The 9999-nt window shown below is 42.7% G+C and overlaps 1 pseudogene; it reads right to left on the bottom strand.

Moving 5' to 3' along the window:
• The window catches only part of LOC147706971 (uncharacterized), a 93472-nt pseudogene extending 90351 nt beyond the window's left edge, over positions 1 to 3121 (bottom strand).
• Positions 3122 to 9999: the final 6878 nt, after the last annotated feature.

Here is a 9999-nt window from a genome sequence, read left to right on the forward strand (position 1 = left end):
TGAAAGAAAAAAGAAAAAGGGAGAAGGTCCAGCGCTAACATTTTAGCCAGCATTGCATTATAAACACGTGCCGTTGGGTTGTTGCGTTCCAATGGCGCCTCCGACCAAAACATGCTTTTAATGGTCGTCTTGACCGTTTTCATAAGTGATGAGCATCCAGACCTCTTCAACCCAGTTAGGCTCATTGATGTACTTTTTCACATTGGGGTCTCTATAAGGCTACTGTGCCTCCTTGATGTTGCTGGGGTAGAGGAGGGTGTGGGCGCTACCACTGCAGTACTACTGCCAGGGGTACTGTGTGTACCAGAAAAAATGTCTCTCGGTTATTCACCTCCCCCCTGCACGATCAGCTCCTCCTCGTCATCAGATGCAATATCAATGTCTACATTTGGATTTGTACTTTTGGCTTTCCCGATGTTACTTAGGTGTGCCTCCCAATGGATAATGTGATGTTTTTTGAGATGACCTCTCTGGCCTAGTTGGTACCAAGCTTACCCCGACTAACTACTTGTCTACAAATGACTAGAGTCCAGATTTAGGTGGGCAAATACCGGTCGGTAACAGCCGATTTCAGCCGTTACCGACCGGTATTTGTAGTTTCAGATGTAGGGGGCCTAAATATTACCGATTCTGTAAATTTACGAATCTGTAAATTTACCAATTCGGTAAATTACCGAATCGGTAAATTTACAGAATCCGTAATATGGGATGTAGGTGGCACTGAAAACAGTTCCACAGGCCCTTAAGAATTTGTTATTTACCATCAAATACTATTTGATTGTAAATAACGAATTCCTGTGTACATGCACATCTGTACCTGTACACCTGTGCCATGTGACACACATACATGCCCTTAGGCATGTATGTGTGTCACACACACAGGGCATGTATGTGTGTCACATGGCACACAAGCCTGAATCAGGGGTGCAACAGGGTGTCAAAGTTACCAACTCGGCCTCAAGGCCCGTAGGAATCAATGGCAATTACCGAATCGGTAAATACCGATTCGGTAATTACCGAATGTCACCGATTCAGTAATTAATTCGGTAAATAGCATTTACCAATTTTTAAATACTGAATCGGTAAAATTCGGCATTTACGAATCGGTAAATACTAATTACCTGGTGGTGGTGGAGGTGCTACTTTCAGTGCCAGATGAATTGGAGGATGGGCGTGGCTAAATTTGACTCTGTTGTGCACTTACAGCACCACTACTTGAGGTAATGGAGGTAGAGCTGGATGCAGGTCCATGCCGGCCCTTTTGACGAGAAAATATGGAAACTGTAGGTTGTGTTGGTGTGGTTGTTTCAAGTTTCAAGTTTATTGTATGATTCCAATTTAAACAGTGTCCTATTGCTCAGACCTCTCTGATCTCCTCCTGTTCAGCTTGGAGTAATAGTTTTTTAACTTCTGCCAGGTATTTTACTCCTCGGCAGGCCAGGATTATAGAGGAACCGTCCATCCAGCGTATAACTGCTTGCCTGCATGTGAGAATTTTAGGTTAGTTGAAAATAGCTCTTAAGTAGTATCTCCTCCAAGCCGTAACTGCTGGGCAAACGCAAAAAAGATGGATTAGGGATTCCTTTTGATAGCCACACAGGCGACACTGAGGTACTTGTTTGGGTTGTTTCCAGGACGGCCGTAGATCTTTCTAATCGTACAAGCCCCGACTGTAGTTTATGTATGACTTCTTTAGATGCCAGCTAAAGTGAGATGTTAGGTATGCTTGCGGTTTCAATAATTTGTAACAAGAGATGACCATCCACCCGTGCCTGCGTTTAGAAGCTATAATTTTGTCCTGCAGAAAGATCATTGAGTAACTCTGCCTCACAACATTCAGACCTTTTGGAATGGCTACGGAGTTCCACGCCTCCGTGTAGCCTCCCGTGACCTGTGGACTGTGACCCCGCCCCTCGAATGGCGGAATGCGAAGACGCTGATCGAGACGCTGCAGCCACGACGGGGAGATGCTGCTGCTACCGCGACTATTGATCTAGCTGAAGAATCACGGCGTATCGTTTGTGCGGAGGGGGACGCCTGCGGCTGCAAGCCACTGGGGAAAGCCGCGGTTTATTTTTCATTCATGTTCTGCCGATCAGCTGTTCTCCTGGGTCCCGGCGTCGCAGCCTCCTTCAGCTTTCCTCAGCCTGCCATTGCCATTGACACTGCCTCCTTCCTTTCTTGCTTGCTCGAGGTTGCTCGAGGTTGATTGCTCATGGCTTTGGGCATTCCTAGCTTCTAGAGCCTGGGGCAGTTGTCTGTAAGCTTCATCAGAAGTTTCTACATATTTTTTCCGGACAGTTACCTGCCGAGTTTTCCACTGCTCTGTGCTGCTAATTGAATGCGGGGTCTGCAGCTACAGCTACCGGATCAGTGCAGGCAGAACCTTTGAATTTAACACTATGAGCCTCCTGAAAAGCTCCCCCGAAGAAAAGGATCCTAAAGAAAATCTTCCTGTAGCACTGGCTTATAAAGGACCTCGAACCCACAGTACCTTGAGTAGCAACGGGTGTGGGGGGTAAGAAGACTGCATAAGGAATTATTTTTTTTTTTGACAAAACTGTCAGATAAAATACGTAAAAAATAGGCAAACCTCAAAGGGAAGGTGAGGAGGCCATTAAGGCCAGCAAAGCCGAATTAGCTGCCCATCAGAAAGCGAGAACTCGCTTAGCCCAAGCTAAAAAGTCTTCTCGAAAGGCAGCAAAGGAGAGTAATAAAAACAAGGGTAAAGCTGGGGGGGAAACCTCAGCCGGGGATACGCTACCGGAATCTTCAGAGGATGAATTACCTACTCCTCCTAACCCCAAAGAGATAAAAAAGGCTGGGATAGTCTGTCAAGAAAGCAATGACTTAATGATACAGTCAGATCCAGAACTTGAGCTAGAGCCAGAACATGAGCTGGAAGTAGAATTACTAGCCGGCACTTTAGAATCAGTTCCGGAAACGTCACCTCAAACAGGAGATGTTACAAATAAAAATGGTAAAGGAGGAAAGGAGGTTAAACATTATCCGCTCTTTGCAAAAAAAACCACTCCTAAGTCTCTTTCTGCACAATTCCCGTTGCCTTAGCCCCAGCCGCCTCACCAACTACAGCATCTTTATTAGCCTCATCAGCCAACATAGCACGATCTAATGAACAATCTAATGACTCTGGCCCAATAAAAGCGGCTAAAGCAATGTGTCATGATAAGACGTCTGTGCCTCTTTTAAGTGGTTCACAACCTTCTAGAAACTGCACACTAGAGTCTCTGGGTGGGTCGGATCACACGCAAATCTGCTCTTCATCTCCAGGTAAACAAAGCGAGGTATTGGGAGCCCCAAATGCAGAGGGGAAAGAAGTACAGTTGTGCTCTGTCGAAACCAATGTAGGTGCTACAATAAATCCTTCAGTAGGAGAAGAGAATTTTTTGGGGCTGGAAGAGAGTTCAGAGGCAAGATATCAGCTGGGCATCTGCGAAATGTTGAACCTGATTCTAGATGAAATTCGAGAAATCAAACATAACCAGCAAGTGGAGATAGCTGCCCTTCAATTAAGAATGGATAAATTTGAGGAATCCATGCTGGTAATCCCAAAGAGACTTCAGGAGGCAGAGACGAGGATCTCTACACTCAAAGATCAAATGAACCTGGTTGCGGGAAAGGCAAAGGAGGCAGCTAAGAAGAAGAATGCTCTTGAAAACAAGCTAGAGGAGCTCGAAAATCATTCTAGAAGGTCAAACGTAAGGATCGTGGGAGTTCCGGAAGGATCAGAGGGCTCCGATCCCATTCAGTGGGTTGATTCTTTTATTCATCATACAGTTTTAACTGAATTCGAGGGAGACCTGACAATAACAAGAGCCCATCGGGTCCCGGCTCAGCGCTTCCCTAACTCTCCGTTTCCAAGAACTATTCTTTTGAACTTTGCTGATTATAGGATCAAGGAGAAGATTCTATCAAAAGCTTTCCAATATCGCCAATTTGCAGTATCAGAAACTGTGAAATGTAGAATCCTCTCTGATATGACTGCAGCAGCGGCAAAAAGAAGAAAAGAATTTGGGAAAATTTTACACTTATTCAAGGCATATGGCGCTCAAGCCTCGATCGCACAGCAGTCAAAATTGAAGGTCCTGGTTAAAGGAAAATTCTATTTGTTTACGGACATAGAAGAAGCACACTCTTTTCTGAAGGAGATTTCTTCAGGAGCTAGGTCGGAAAAGGGGAAAATCTAACTTGGGCCTGTTCTTGCCCTGATGTTTTTTTTGTTGTTTTTTTTTCTTCCCTAGCATGAATAGTGTACAATATCTGTATGGGGCGGTAACAGGTCCATGGGTCACGCAGGGTCAGCCAGATCAGAAGAAGTGGGAGGAATGTGGCCAGCGTGGAAGGGAGGGGGATCTCCACATTCCTGGGGAGGGTGGGGGAAGGGGGGGGGGGGGGGTAAAAGCAGCAAAAAGGAATATGAGCAATGGTTATTTCTCTAGTCTTAGTTTCTCAAGTGATAAAATATTCTTTCAGATGAAAAGTAATACTTGTAATATCCTGTCAATTAATGCAAATGGAATGTTAAACAAACAGAAATATGGGGTGTTGCTGAAATGGATAATTTTTATTAGACCTCAGGTGGTCTTCTTTCAGGAGACTCATTTGAAGTCTAATAGTCCAAAGTTGTTTATTCCTAATTACTTTTCTAAGGTATTATTCTCATCAGCAGGGGTGGCCCAGAGAGGGGTTGCTCTTTACTTCTCAAGGGATCTTGCCTGGGAAATTCTTCAGGTTCATAGAGATGATAAGGGCAGGTGGATTTGGGTGGTGGCCAAATTGCAAAATAAAATTATAAACTTTGTTAACTATTATGGCCCCATCCACGATGATATTTCCGGTCTGTCAGAAATTTATGAATCTTTGAGGGGCCTCCCAGGACAGATAATACTAGGAGGAGATTTTAATTTTATCCAAGACTTGTCAAGAGATACTTCTAACAAGAAAAAGAAACAGTTAAAGCCCAAAACAAAATGTTTTTTTGAAGCACTCATACATGAATATCAATTAAGGGATCCATGGCGCTATAGGAATGCTGAAATTGAATCTTTTACATGCTATTCCCACCGGTTTCGGACTGCATCCAGAATAGATTTTTTTTTAATATCTAGATCTTTTTTGACCTTAAGAGCTGTGATTGGATGCAATCCGTTTTCGGACCATGCTAGAATTGAATTGGAAGTAGAATTGGGAGGAGTGGATGAGATGCGCCCCAGGTGGCAGCTGGATCGCACCCTCTTACAGAACCAGGAATGGGTTTCACAATTCAGAGATTGGATTACACAATACTTTGTAAAAAAATGATAATACAGCTGGAAGGGAATATTTGCCGATATCGGATTGGCTATTGGGAAATCTCTTCTACCAACAGCCGAAGTAGCCCTGTTCGGTATATGCAAAGATAGGAGCAGGTTTAATTAAGTAGAAGAGGTATTTATATTTATTTCTTGCGCAGTTGCTCATTCCTTAATTCTACAAAACTGGAAGTCCAGCGAGATTCCATCACACTTAAAATGGTTCAACAAAATGAGGAGAAGAGTGCGGGTAGAATGGGAGCCCACAGGAGATTTGAAAGAACTGGAAATATTTTGAGACTCTCGAAGTGATTAAGGGAAGATGATTCGTGAAGAAAATTGTGAGGAGATGATTCTTCTTTTATAGCCTTCTATCTGATCTCCAGGACATTTACATTTACTAGCATTTTCTCCTATATCAGATTGCACTATGCACTTTTTAAGCTAGTACTTTTTTTAACTTTTGGCACTTTTGCATTTGCACCTTATTGCAGTTTTGCACGTTTTTGCTGTTGCACGTTATAAATTGCATATTTTGCACTCAATGTCCTGGGGGGGGGGGGTTTAATGCAGTAGTAGGCTGACTTTTTCTATCTCAATGAACCTTCCTTTTATCTTTGCATATCGTTTTTAACTTTTTAACTTTTTATCTCTTGTTTGTTATTTGAGAAATTTATTGGAAATCTATTGGAAATTTGTGATTATTGTATTCTGAATTATATCATGTTCTGTACCTTTGGTTCACCTGTTGCTCTATTCAATAAAAATAAAAACAGAGTAACTCTGCCTCCTTGCCACACCAACTGACTAAGCCATATGACAGAGTAGGCATAGTTTGTGCTGACTTCACTTTTAAAAGGTGGTTATTATTTGGGCATTCCAATTTAGTTTTTAGTTGTCGATAAGCAAAGATTAATTATTGAGCTTTTGCTTTGGTGACAAGTTTGTGGATTGTACCCTGTCCTATTGTAATACCGAGATATTTGTATGACCCTTGCTCTTCAACCTTCATCCCTTTTACTGCCCATTTGAACTTAATTTTGTGTGAATCCACCAGACGGACAACCTTTGTTTTTCCTTTGTTAAGTTCCAGATTTTCCTGGTCCAGAAAGGATTCTAAATTATTTATCGCTCTTTTTAGGCCGATAGGAGTTGGACTTAACAATACAATATCATCCGCATACTGTAAAACGGATATTTGCTTATTGGCCATTATCGGCGGGTGGCAATCAGCTACTTCCATGTGTTTACTCAGATATGAGAGGAACGCATTGAATAGGTTTGGTGCTAACACGCAGCTTGTGTAATCCATGCTGCGTGTCCATGCTTGCTGTGGTGCTGCATCCTTTGCCCAATTTTACTCTCGCCCAGGTGTCACTATGTAGGGCAATTATTGCATTTAATAATTGATTTGGTAGTCCCCATGCCTTTAGCTTTTTCCAGGCTCCTTCTGTTCACTCGATCGAAGGCAGATTTTATATCAATAAAACATGCATACAGTCGTGTTCTCCTTTTTTGTGCCTTTTCAGTTAGGATTGCCAGGATTGCCAAGTTTGTTATTGTACCCATCCCTTGTCTAAAACCTGTTTGAAAATGTGGAATTATGTTGTTGTCGTCCATCCACTCTTGCAACTGAACAAGGAGGCAAGAGGCGTAGAGCTTGGCCTCAACATCGATTAGGGATATGAGCCTGTAATTCCCTGGATTACGACGATCGCCTTGTTTAAATATAGGATGGATTATGGTCCCTTTCCATGAATCATGAACCATTTGGACCTGCCGCTCCTTCTGTTTTTAGCCTTTGTATTAAACCTCGTAGTAGTTTTGTAGAGGTCAGGGTATTTTGATCAAGGCCATCTGTCACTTGTAGTGGATTTTGCAGAAACAAATTTTCCTGCTTGGGTTTTCACTACTGAAGACGGCCCTTGAGACCCTTCAATGGACCCTAGTGTCGTACCGGTGTACATGTCCCTCACATGCTCAACCCACGCTTCCGCTCCAATTCCAGGTTCTTGTTGGGGTCTTGCTCCTTTGTTCAGGCTATTTATAATGCCCCAAAAGTCCCTGCTATTTGGCAATTTACTTGCACTCAATAGATTTATCTAAATTGATTCCTTATAAACCAGTTTTGCTTGCCTCAATGACTTCTTATTGGAATTCCTTAGTTCTTTCAATTTACTTTTATTTGTTTTTTTGCGCAGTGTTGTCGCCTGGGTTTGAATTTGTACCTCTCTTGAGATCCTTCTTTTTTGATCTCTTAGATACATTGCTAAACCAGGGTTCCCTCCTCGAGTTAAACCTTCTTTGGCTGCCAGGTGGTGCTGGAAATGTACTTGTAATTGCCTGGACCTGATATTCCCAGTTTTTTAAACGTTCTTTGTCTGGTCACAAGCTCCCTTACTGTCTCCTGTATAACTTTCAGGTTTCCCCCTCGCCATTTAAGTTTCCGCAAGTTAAACCTTTCGGAGGGTTGTATAAGGGAGTTGAATTTTTCAGCCCATATGATGGAATTGGACATTGTCATAATTTGAGGGAAATGATCGCTGGATGATACAAAAAGATTTGATGCAAGAGAGTAGCCTGTTACTAACGATGGTAAAATCTATTATTGAGCGAACATTACAACTCAAATACGTTATTGCGTTATTGCCGCTGATGTATCTCCCTTTGCATTTCCATTCAAGATATTCAATCCCAGATCTTTTAGCTTATTTGTTAATATTCGGCCTCCCCAGTTCCCTAACCTCTTTCCTTTCGTTCGATCTTTAGTTATAAGATTGCTGTTAAAGTCTCCTGAGATGAACATGGGGCATTGCTCGTGAGATCTTTGCAAAGTTTTGATCAGGGCCGTTAAAATAGAGTATCTTTCTTGCTGGGTCTTTCTCTCAGGATGTACGTAAACATTAATCAGTAAAAATTGCCACTTTAGGTTATTTGAAGGGGACATTCCGGTGATTTTAATCACTTGTACCTAATTTGCCCCCACGTCCAGTTCTTCCGTTAGCCAATTATACTTTTGTGAGGCATATATTGACAAGCCTCCTCGCGGGTGCCCAAAGTCTGAAAATCTTCCTGCGAGAATATGATGTTCTTTAAGTTCAGGAATTGCGGATGGAATCAAGTTCCAAGTTTCCTGAAGCATGATTATATCCAATTGTTGAAAGAAAGCTATTGTTTCATGGTCCTGGTCCATATCTTTAAACCCGTGGATGTTCCAGGAGCAGATCGAAAGTTTGTCATGCTTCGTTCCCTCCGTATTATCAGCCTGCTTCTCTTCTCTTACATTTAGCTTTGGCTCTGTGTTAGGTATGTTTTTTACTTAGCACCATTGGCAACCATGACCAATCCAGCCTGTCCAATTTTCTACTTTCTTCATCGGGTACACTTGCCGATGTTGTGAGCCCCTTTTCTGTCAATGTTGTAACCAGTGTGGTCGATCGAGCTCCTTGTATGCATAAGTTCTGGTATTTCCCGAGTGAGTCTTCCTGTTTTAAATGTTTTGGACTGCCTAAGAGGGGATAAGGATATCTTGGGCGTTTATGCAACATCAGCGTGATTCCCCAGGCTCCGAATCTTGCTTTTGCTGTGAATATCTTGTCACCTAATTCCTTTGAGGACCATGTTGTCACTGACTGTTCAATCTCAGAGTTTGATCCTTTTTGTTGAAATTTAACGGCTGTTAGGTCTTGTGAGGTAATTACGTTTAATTCTGGGACTGCTTTAAACAACTTTAGCAAATTTCCTCGGTTCAAAATGTCTTGCCTTCCCTTGGTTGAATATTTCGGCACAAATGTCAGTTTTAATTCAAATGCGTCTGACTGATTTTGAAAACGATTGGGAAATTGTGCGATTTCTTCTTTTAGTGATGACAAGTTGTTAGTTGTCGATGAGTTAAATTCTTTACTGGCTTCTTGACCCAAATAATTTCTGTGAGCCTTTTTCATATTTATGTCCAAATTTTCTGTGGTCCTTGCCCCTGTTAGTTCGACTTCCGGTTCCATGGGGGGGGAGCATAGATCTTCGTTCCTTCCCTCTTGTGGTAACCTTTATCAGATTGTGCTTAGCGTGGGGACTGTTTTTAATTTCCTGTATCCACCTCTTACTTGTTGGATCGTCCCTACTTCCTTGTTCGTTCCTAGTTATGCCTTCCTCGTCCCAATGTGGGACTTTGACTCCTCTGTCTTGTCTGTGTTGGTGTAGTAGTTACCTGTGTTGGTGGTGGTACCACCAGTGGTGCCACGCCACACACATCCTGCACAGCAGCATTTTTGGATAGGGTAAAAATGTCTGTCTGCTACATGCCCGCTGAGGCTGGAGTGACAACTGTGATGACTGGGTCATCATCGTCAGACTGTTCATCGTCAACAGAATACACCACTTCAACTTCTTGTTCGTCATCACCCATAAGTGAAAGCCTTGAGGGAACCTTCCTTTTAGCTAGCTTTGTCGGCTCATGGTGTGCCTCCCTCTCAGACTGCATTGGTGGGTGCCAATCAAGATCTATATCATCAGAAGGAAGAGGGCTTGAAGAAGAACTTGTACTAGCCCTCCTTGACCTATTTCTTGCTAGAGATCTGGAAGACAATGGATCATCAGGAGGAGTGGCTTGTTCGAATGATACCTCCACTTGAATCTTGATTTCCTGATGTGCCCCTACTTCTGGAGGAACAAGCATTGTGGACAGTTG

The sequence above is a fragment of the Lissotriton vulgaris genome, chromosome 6, assembly GCF_964263255.1.
Source record: "Lissotriton vulgaris chromosome 6, aLisVul1.2, whole genome shotgun sequence".
Classification (NCBI taxonomy): domain Eukaryota; kingdom Metazoa; phylum Chordata; class Amphibia; order Caudata; family Salamandridae; genus Lissotriton; species Lissotriton vulgaris.